Raw genomic sequence first — 10,569 nt, 5'->3', positions numbered from 1 at the left:
CAATTTCTTTTGTTAGTAATGAGCTTTTGATAACTCTTATTACTGTCACTCACATTTCTCAGTTTCTTTCTACCTTTGAAATAATTATCTTTCATTATATATCGTGTTCTGTCATTGATATATTCTTTAAAGATACATAGTTATGTTTCTGCGCTGTAGAAGCCAAGAAGGAGCTTTTAGACTGATACATTTAACTCAATAGGTATAGTGAATTCTAGGAAAAATGTGAATATAGAGGTTTGGGAATTTAAAAGGCTTATGCAGTTAGGAATAAGGACTTGTGAACTACACTGGAAGTTGGGGGAAGGTAATTGGAAAAAGGAGCATTGAAAATGATATCAAAGCCTTTACCTTTAATCCCATGAACCATCTAAAATATAATTGAATGAAGAGTGAAATTCATGTGATGTGAAAGTAAAAAGACGATATCAGCAAAAAACCCTTTAACTGAATTCCAACTCAAAATGACTAGAAAACTATCTCCATTCTGGTTAGCTTTTATACTGTCTGAGAATGCTATTCAGGGTGCATGGGGAGATAAAAGTTAGCCATGGTCTTACCTACTGCTAGAAACAGCATGCTATAACACTGTTAAATTCATCACACCGTTGCTATGGTTGCACAACTATTATGAGGAAATCATGTATGTTTACAGGTTTGATACATGAACCACATGAGGGACTGCAGTGCTTAATACTGAAATTGTAGTTAAAGACTCATAGGTCATAGGATAGAACCTATCATAATTTTGCTCATGGTGATGTTGTAAAATTGCCTTCCATGTTTATGTTTACACACATAGACTGGTAGCAATCTTAGTCAAAAAACTTCTTTTGAATTGGACAACAGTCATTTGAAAGACCAACTGCATTCCAGTGTTCAGGTAATAAGTGACATTGAAAGAAAACCCTAAATGAAACCACCAGGCCACCATTCATACTCTCCACATGTCAGCAAAATGCACTGATGATCAGGAGTGAGGATTATAAGGGACAGGGAATGATCAGTGCTGTGAAATGATGATTCTGGACATGAATATCGGAACTGCTTTTTTGAACTCATAGTAATTGTGTATCTCTAGATACCCATAAGATAAGACAGTCAGAATTATGTACATAAATATGTGGATATTTTCTACATCCTCCATCTCTTAGGATGGAGGCTTTTTGGAAGCTTTTTGGAGGTTTGTTTTAACTAATGAGCAGGTTTTCTTTTTTCTACTGGATACACTCATATACACATTCACATGGGCAGCTCTAATACAACATAGTGAATAACCACATATAAAATATGACATGAAATGGTTACAGGGAACATTAGAGGGGAAAATATGTTAACAAAGTAAACAGCAGAATATTAACATTGTATTTCAGTGTATGGAGACATGAGTGTTTGTAGGAAAAGGTAGTTGGGTATGCAGAGAGTAAGATACTGTGATGATAGCTTTGAAGGCTGAGGGTCTTCTGTCATTCTAACTGTACTAAGACGCTGATGATAACTTCTAAAATATCCTAAAAACTGTCTGGCTCTTTCTGATGGTCAAAGACTGCAGTCTTAGGTGGCTAACACCTGTAGGCTAACAGCAGAGGACTAAGCAGTATGGCCTTAGTTCTATCTCAACAGCAACTGCTGGCCTCTAACTTTCAGCTTGCTAGTCAGAAGTCTTTGCAGGGAGAAAAATATGACTCTTATAAAAGTGGTTAATTTGTCTATTACTAAGTTGTAAAAAGTTTCTAATGTAAAGCTATCAAAAAGGGAAAAGCAGAAAGATCTTAAGCAGGTGAGGAGGAAGGGAAACGTTCTAATTGTAGAAAGGTAAATAGTGAGAGAGAGCAGGAGATTGTGAGAAAAATGTAGTAGTAATAGTAGTAGCAGTAGTAATAGTAGTAGTTATAGTAGTAGTGGTAGTAGTAGTAGTAGTAGTAGTAGTAGTAGTAGTAGTAGTAGTAGTAGTAGTAGTAGAGTCCTATCTCTTTTGACTTCAGTATTTAAACATCTTTCAAAATGAAAGATCACATTACAAGTTCATCACAAGTTCACTCAAAGATCAAATCACAAATTGGAATAGAAGTTTACAACAGAGAATGTTTGTGTGCATATCCATTAGTAGTAATTATCTAGATAGTAACATCTATCATTTGTCTTTTCTAAAAGTTCATAGAAAGTTTAAAACCATAACTAAGTTATAAGTGAAGTTTTGTATAAATAAACCCAACAATATTTTATCTTCTGTTCTAGCACCTCTAATAACTCCTAGTACCCTTTTTAGGACCTTTGGCTAATTGTTTTATAACATCTTAACATGTGGTCTGAGTAGGAGAAAGTCGGCTTACTATTAACTTTTGACACTTTGGACTGGCAAAGTTTTCATTGCAGTTTGATTATAGAAAAGGACTTAGGAATAGTACCATTATAAAAGAGCTTAAATAATTCCAGATATAATTTTAGGGAATTTTTTCTTTTTTTTTTTTTTTTTTTTTTGTTTTGGTTTTTTTGAGACAGTGTTTCTCTGTAGAGCGCTGACTGTCCTGGAACAAACTCTAGACCAGACTGGCCTCAAGCTCAGAAATCCACTTTTGTCTGCCTCCCAGTCTGCTGGGATTACAGGCAGGCAAGTGACACTACCGCCCAGTGATTTTAGAAATTCTTATTGGATCATCATTAAATGTAAAGTTATCTATTTGTCTATATAGCATCACTATAAGACAGTACATCTACATGGATCTACAGAGATCTGCTCCAAATGGGTGTGCCATTACATATTGATTATTATAAATGTATAATCATAACAAGAAAAGCATTTAAATAGCAGGAGCCTATTCCTAAAATAAATCCCCCAAAGCCTTGCTCAATGGGGGTTCACCTGTCACAGATCATTTAATAATCCAATGCAAGCATTTCAGGATGATCATTTGCTAGTATATTAACTCTCCACATTATAGATTCTGACAAAAGTAATTAATTGGGAGTAACAGTTTCAGAGTGTTAAAACACATAACCATCATGGCAGAGAACATTTCACATTTAAATAATCATAGAAGTTATCATTCCCGACTCTCTCTAGATTCCTGTTTAATACCTGAGCTTTTAGGCTTCTACTTAAAAAATGTTTCAATTCTATATCACACGTTTTCTTTTGTGAAGATTTACACTAAGAATACTCATTTTCTTTCCACTTTTTTCTAAAAAGCTTATTTGTTTAAAAAATACATTGTGTACCACTTTGAGAGACAGAAACGTGGGATTTTAATGAAAAAGATTAAGACATATCTATCAAAATATGCAGATGATATTTATGACATGTTTTCATTCTATTGTTGTGATAAAAATGTCATGAACTGATGGGAAGGAAGCGCTTATATCACCATTCAGTTTGTCGATTATCACAAAGAAGTCAGGACAGCATGACTAAACTTGCTTTACGTAGTTTCCTCTGTCTATTTTCTCATACAAGCCAGAAGTTTCACTACCTATGGTAGGATGGGACTGCTACAACAATGACCTATGAAGAAAATGCCTCACAACTTGTCAATAAGATCATCTGAAAAGGGTAGTTTCTTCAAATAAGGTTTTGTTCCCAAATAAGTCTATTTTGTGTCTAATTAATAAAATTGAGAAAAGGCAACATAACAGATAATGAATTATTTCTGCTAAATATGTTAGTAATCTAGATATCCTCAATAATGCAGTTTCTATTCTAGTGTTATAGCTCATCAACATTTAATTTCATCTAATTTATACATACATTGCATCTTTCAGATTGCATACTCTCCTCTCAATTTTGAAATACAGATTTTGTGGGGTTTTTTTGTTTTTGCTGTAATTTTCCTTTAAGTTTTACCATTAAAGAGGCATTAGTTTCTTGAAAACATGTATTGTTTAGTACTTTCAAAATTTGAAGCATGGTAATTTATATTAAAAATTAGTAATTTGTACATATACAATATGCATTATTCATGAACAAACTCTTAAAACCTATAGAAAAAGGAATCATTGGGTCCACGAGGTAGAGTACCTTGAACGGATATATGCACATACTGGGATATTGTCAAGCTATGGGACAGCAAACTGACAACCATTTGTAGATACAGTATGGGTGAAGTGTCAAATATGGAATTCACTGAGCACATTTCTCTAGATTACTAATTGATTCTTGATTGTGATAATTACAAAAGTCAATAGATGTGATAATTACAGAAGTCAATAGGATTAAAAGGGGAACAAAATGCCCATGGGAGGAGATAGAGAGACAAAGTCTGCAACAGAGACTGAAGGAAATGTCATCTAAAGACTGCCCTACTTGGGGAAACATCATTGTTAATTTTTAACAAACCCAGACACCTTTTCAGATTCCAACAAATGCTTGCTTACAGTGTCCTGATATAGCTGTCACCTGAGGTGTTCCGCCAATGCCTGATAAATAAAGAGTGGGATGGTCTAATCCAGCCTCTGGATCAAGCACTGAGGACACAATGTAGCATATTGAGAAAGGACCCATGGAGCTGAAGAGGCTTGAAACCCTATAGGAGGAGCAATAAAATGTACCATCCAGGACCCCCAGCACTCCCAGGGACTAAGCTACCAATCAAAGAGTACACAGGGAGGGACTCAATGATACATCCATATATTTTGCAAGCTTAACCTGACGTGGAGAAGATACCATAGAAAACAATGAAAGGTAAAACTCCAAAAGCTTCTATTCCAAAACATCTTGTAAGTCCAGGACACAATGAGAAGACCAAACTTCAGGATAACAGGTATAGAAAAGTGTAAAGATTCCCAATTAAAGGGCAAGTAAATATTTTCCACAAAATTATAGAAATAAACTTCCCTAATTTAAAGAATGACATAACAATGATCATACAATAATTTATAGAAATCTAAAGTCTTGGAAATAAGAGGAAATCAAGGCCCATATCTAAACATAGTAAAAACAATATTCAGCAAACTTGTAACCACCATCAATATAAATGGAGAGAAACTAGAAGCAATCCCACTCAAATCTGGGTCTAGACAAGGCTGTCCCCTCTCTCCATATCTTTTACATATTGTACTTGAAGTACTAGCAAGGGCAACTAGACAACATAAGGAGGTCGAAGGGATATTAATTGAAAAGGAAGAAGTCAAACTATAACTATTTGCAGATGATATGATAGTATATTTAAGTGACACCCCTCCAAAATAAACTACACCAGATAAGTCCTACAGCTGAAAAACAACTTCAGTAAAGTGGCTGATTATAAAATCAAATAAAGCAAATCAGTGGCCTTCCTATTGTCAAAGGATAAACAGGCTGAGAAAGAAATTAGGGAAATGACACCCTTCACAGTAGCCACAAACAATATAAAGTACTTTGGTATGACTCTGACCATACAAGTGAAAAATCTGTATGACAATAATGTCAAGTCTCAAGAAGGAATTGGAAGAAGACATCATAAAATGGAAAAGTCTTCAAAGCTTGTGGATTGTCAGGATTAATATAGTTACAATGGCCATCTGGCCAAAAGCAATATACAGATTGAATGTAATACCCATCAAAATCCCAAGTCAGTTCTTCATTGAGTTAGAAAGAGCAATTCTCAAATTCATCTGGAATAACAAAAAAACCCAGGATAGCTAAATCTATTCTCAACAGCCAAAGAAATTCTGGGGGAATTAGCATCCCAGATCTCAAGCAATACTACAGAGCAATAGTATTAAAATGCATTGTATCGATAGAGTAACAAGCAGGTGGATTAATGGTATAGAGATCCAGATATGAACCCACACACCTATGGTCACTTGTTCTGACCCACAGTAACTAGTTATTCAGGGAACTGAGGGGAACCCAAGCCTGAAAGAGAGAAAGGGCCTGGAAAGACAGAGAGAGGCCAAGCAAAAAGGGGTATCTTGTCAAAACCTCTTTAATGAAAAGAAAAACGCCTAGTTTTGAACACTATGTAAGAGGAAGTAGGGAGGGGCTGAGGGGGATGCTAAAAGCACAGAAGGAAGAAAGGTCATCTGGGATGGATATTAGCTGGGGCATCCAGCAGTGTTTCTATAATGCTGGTTCGACCTAGACAACCCAAGTTGTTCCACCAGGATAAGAATTAGCTGATCAGCTTTGTGTGAAGAAGGGGGTGGTTCAACCATAAACCTAAAGGTCAGTGGAATCTCCACGTGAGAGCTGTTGAAGGTCTGATTTTCCACAATTTGGTCTCCCATAGTCACTAATCTTTGACAAAGGAGCAGAAAACATCCACTTGAAAATACACATCCTTTTCAACAAATCCTTTCCTAATCACTTAGTTGCTGTTTTTTCTGCTTGACAGTGTCCTTTGCCTTTCAGAAACTTTGTAATTTTATGAGGTCCATTTTGTCAATTCTTGATCTTAGAGCATAAGCTATTATCTTAGAGCACAGGCTTAGAGCACAGAACTTTCCCCCTGTGCCCATGCTCTCAAGGGTCTTCCCCAATGTCTTTTCTATTATTTTCAGTGTGTCTGGTTTTATGTGGAGGTTATTGATCCACTTGGATTTGAGCTTAGTAGAATGAGATAAGAATAGATCAATTTGTATTCTTCTGAAAGCTGACCTCCAGTTGAGGCTGCACCATTTTTTGAAAAGCCTATCTTCTTTCCACTGGATGGTTTAATCTCCTTTGTGAAAGATCAAATGGCCAAAGGTGTGAGGGTTCATTTCTGGTTCTTCAATCTTATTCGATCGATCCACCTGCCTGTCATCGCACAAATACTATGCATTTTTTTTTTTTACATTATTGCTCTGTACTCTTGCTTGAGGTCCAGTATACTAATTCCCCTGAAACGTCTTTTACTGTTGACAATAGTTTTAGCTATCATGTTTTTTTTGTTTGTTTGTTTGTTTGTTTGTCTTTTGTTTTTTTTTTTTAATTCTAGATGAATTTGTGAATTGCTCTTTCAATCTCTATGAAGATCTGATTTGGTATTTTGAGGGTGAATGCATTGAATATGTATATTACTTTTGTCAAGATGGCCATTTTTACTATATTAATCCTGCCAATCCATGAGCATGGAAGATTGTTCGATTTTCTGAGGTCTTCTTCCATTTCCTTCTTCCCATACCTGAACTTATTCTCATACATATCTTTCCCTTTTTGGTTAGAATCAACCCAAGATACTTTATATTGTTTGTGGCTATTGTGATGGGTGTCATTTCTTTAATTTCTTTCTCAGCCTGCTTCTCCTTTGAGTATAGGAAGGGTACTGATTAGCTTGAGTTGATTTTATTACCAGCCACTTTGTTTAAGTTGTTTATCAGCTTTAGTTTCTCTTGAGTATTTAGGGTCGCTTAAGTATACTATATCATCTGCAAATAGTGATATGGAGAGGCAGCCTTGTCTAGTCCCTGATTTTAGTTGGATTTCTTCAAGATTCTCTCCATTTTGTTTGATGTTGGAAACCAGTTTGCTATATATTGCCTTGACTATGTTTAGGTATGGGCCTTGAATTCCTTTTCTTTCCAAGATTTTTAGCATGAGAGGATGCTGAATTTTGTCAAAATCATTTTCAGCATCTAATGAAATGATAGTGTATGTTTATTTTTCTTTGAGTTTGTTTATGTGATGGACAGTATTGATGGATTTCTGTATATTGAACCATCCCTGCATCCCTGGGATGTAGCCTACTTGATCAGGTTGAATAATTGTTTTGATGTGTTCTTGGATTCAGTTGACAAGACTTTTATTGAGTATTTTTGCATTGATATTCATAATGGCTATTGCCCAGGTGTTCTACTTCTTTGTTGGATCTTTATGTGGTTTTGTGAACAGCATACATGTAACTTCATAAAATGAGTTGGGTAGAACAGGCGGCGGCAGCGGCGGTGGCAGCAGCGGCAGTGCAGCAGTGGCTTGTCCAGCTGAAGGGCCATCAGCAGTGGAACCAAGGCAACACAGGGTCCAGTTAGGCCCTGTGCCCACGACCACTGATTTTCGCTGACCAGCCGGGTGGCAAGCAGCTGCGGTTGTACAGCACCTTTCCTGCACGGAAGCCACTTCAGAACTCGGCCTCCCACCAGTCAGGAGAGGTGCATACATCTTGGTTTCAGACTCCAGGGATCGGACAGACTGAGGTACACAAATATAATCCGAGGCCAACACCGCGGTGGTCTGAGCCCGGCGGGCGTTGGCCTGCTCCCAGGTCCTGGGCTGGTCGGGGAGCCATCGGGGTGCCAACCGAGCCAGGAGGTTCTTTGCCCAGGCCTGGGTGCGTGCCGACATTTTGCCTGCAGGACTACAGAGAGCTCTGACTGGTAGACCTGTAACAGGCATAGCCTGAGGCTAACAAAGCGGGGATCTAGGCCCCAAAAGGCACAGGACTGACCCCAAGAACAGGGCAGCGTGGTGGGCCATCTGTGAGTCAACCCGCCCAGGAGGTGGTTAGCACAGCAGACTCTCCCGGCACTTTCAGGGAGCGTGGGCATGCACGCCCGCCATCCTAGTGACCTGGCAAACCCAATTAACAGTCATAGCCCTAGAGGAACTTTGCTTGGACCTTGGCCTCCCAGGCATTTGCCTGGACTCAGGGCCTGGGCAGCCAGGCTAACCTTGTGTGCGCCAGCCCGGTTGGAGGATCGGCTGCACAGAGGAGTGAGCGGAACACAGGGGAGGTCACAGCAGCATACACCGTCAGCACTCCCTGGGGGTGCACACGGGCTTCATCTGGTCCACAGACACAATCTGGGGCAAGGCCTCAGGCGGAAGCCCTCAGCTCAACTCTCTCTGCTTCCGGATCCAGATCAGCCTGGGCAGCCGCACCACATCTCCAGGTCCTGCAAGAGGCTAGCTGGGCTTCCAGGCGGCCAGCTGGGAGAAGTCAGTGTGTTCCAGTGAATCCAGCGGGCCCCAGCGGGAGCCTTCAGGTGCCTGCTTTGGGATCTGAACAGCCTGGGCAGCAGCACCCTGTCTACAAGCAGTGCAGGAGGTAAGCTGTGCACCAGAGGCCAACTGGGAAGGGGCAGCTTGCAATGGTGATTCCAGCACTGACAAGACAAACTAACACCAGTGAGATCTAGATGGCAAAAGGCAAACGCAGGAACGTCACTAACAGAAATCAAGGCAATATGGCAACATCTAAACCCAATTCTCCTCTACCAACATGTCCTGGATACCCCATCACACCAGTAAAACAAGATTTGGATTTAAAATCACTGGTCATGAGGCTGGTACTGGAACACATGACGGACGTACTTAAAGAAATTCAGGAGAAAATGGACCAAAAGTTAGAAGCCATTGCAAGGGAAACACAAAAATCACTGAAAGAAATCCAGGAGAATACAAAAGCCTTCAGGGAGGAAATGCAAAAAACACTTAAAGAAATACAGGAGAACTTTGGTCAACAGGCTGAGGTCATGAAAGAGGAAACACAAAAAATCTCTTAAAGAAATACAGGAAAACACAAAAAAGCAAGTGAAGGAGCTAAGCAAAACCATCCAGGATCTAAAATCAGAAGTAGAAACAACTAAGAAAACTCAAAGGAAGACAACTTTGGAGATAGAAAGCCTTGGGAAGAAATCAGGGGACAGAGATGCAAATATTAACAAGAGAATACAAGAGATAGAAGAAAGAATCTCAGATGCTGAAGATTCCATAGAAACCATGGACTCAACAGTTAAAGAAAATGCAAAATGCAAAAAGCTTGTAACCCAAAATATCCAGGAAATCCAGGACACAATGAGAAGACCAAACCTAAGGATTATAGCCATAGATGAGAGTGAAGATTTACAACTTAAAGGGCCAGCAAATATCTTCAATAAAATTATGGAAGAAAACTTCCCTAACCTAAAGAGAGAGATGCCCATGAATAGACAAGAAGCCTACAGAACTCCAAACAGACTGGACCAGAACAGAAATACTTCCCGTCACATAATAAATAATCAAAACACCAAATGTTCTAAACAAAGAAAGAATACTAAAGGCAGTAAGAGAAAAAGGCCAAGTAACATATAAAGGAAAACCCATCAGAATCACAGCAGACTTTTCACCTGAGACTATGAAGGCTAGAAGGTCCTCTGCAGATCTCATGCAGACTCTAAGAGAACACAAATGCCAACCAAAACTACTATATCCAGCAAAACTCTCAATCACCATAGATGGAGAAACTAAGATATTTCATGACAAAACCAAGTTTACCCAATATCTATCCACATACCCAGCCTTAAAAAGGATAATAGGAGGAAAACACCAATACAAGGAGGGAAACTTCACCCTGGAAAAAGCAAGATAGTAACCTTTCATCATACCCAAAAGAAGTTAAGCATTCAAATTTAAAAAATAACGGCAAAAATGATAGGAAGTAACAATCACTATTCCTTAATATCTCTTAACATCAAAGGACTTAATGGCCCAATAAAAAGACACAGACTAACTGAATGGATACAGAAACAGGACCCTACATTCTGCTGCTTACAGGAAACACACCTCAGGGTCAAAGACAAACACTACCTTAGAGTAAAAGGCTGGAAGACAATTTTACAAGCAAATGGTCTCAGGAAAAAATCTGGAGTAGCCATTTTAATATCAGATAAAATTGACTTTCAACCCAAAGTCAT

This window comes from Apodemus sylvaticus, assembly GCF_947179515.1.
Source record: "Apodemus sylvaticus chromosome Y unlocalized genomic scaffold, mApoSyl1.1 SUPER_Y_unloc_5, whole genome shotgun sequence".
Lineage (NCBI taxonomy): Eukaryota > Metazoa > Chordata > Mammalia > Rodentia > Muridae > Apodemus > Apodemus sylvaticus.
The sequence above is the reverse complement of the archived record's forward strand: the minus strand, read 5'-3'. Positions refer to the sequence as shown.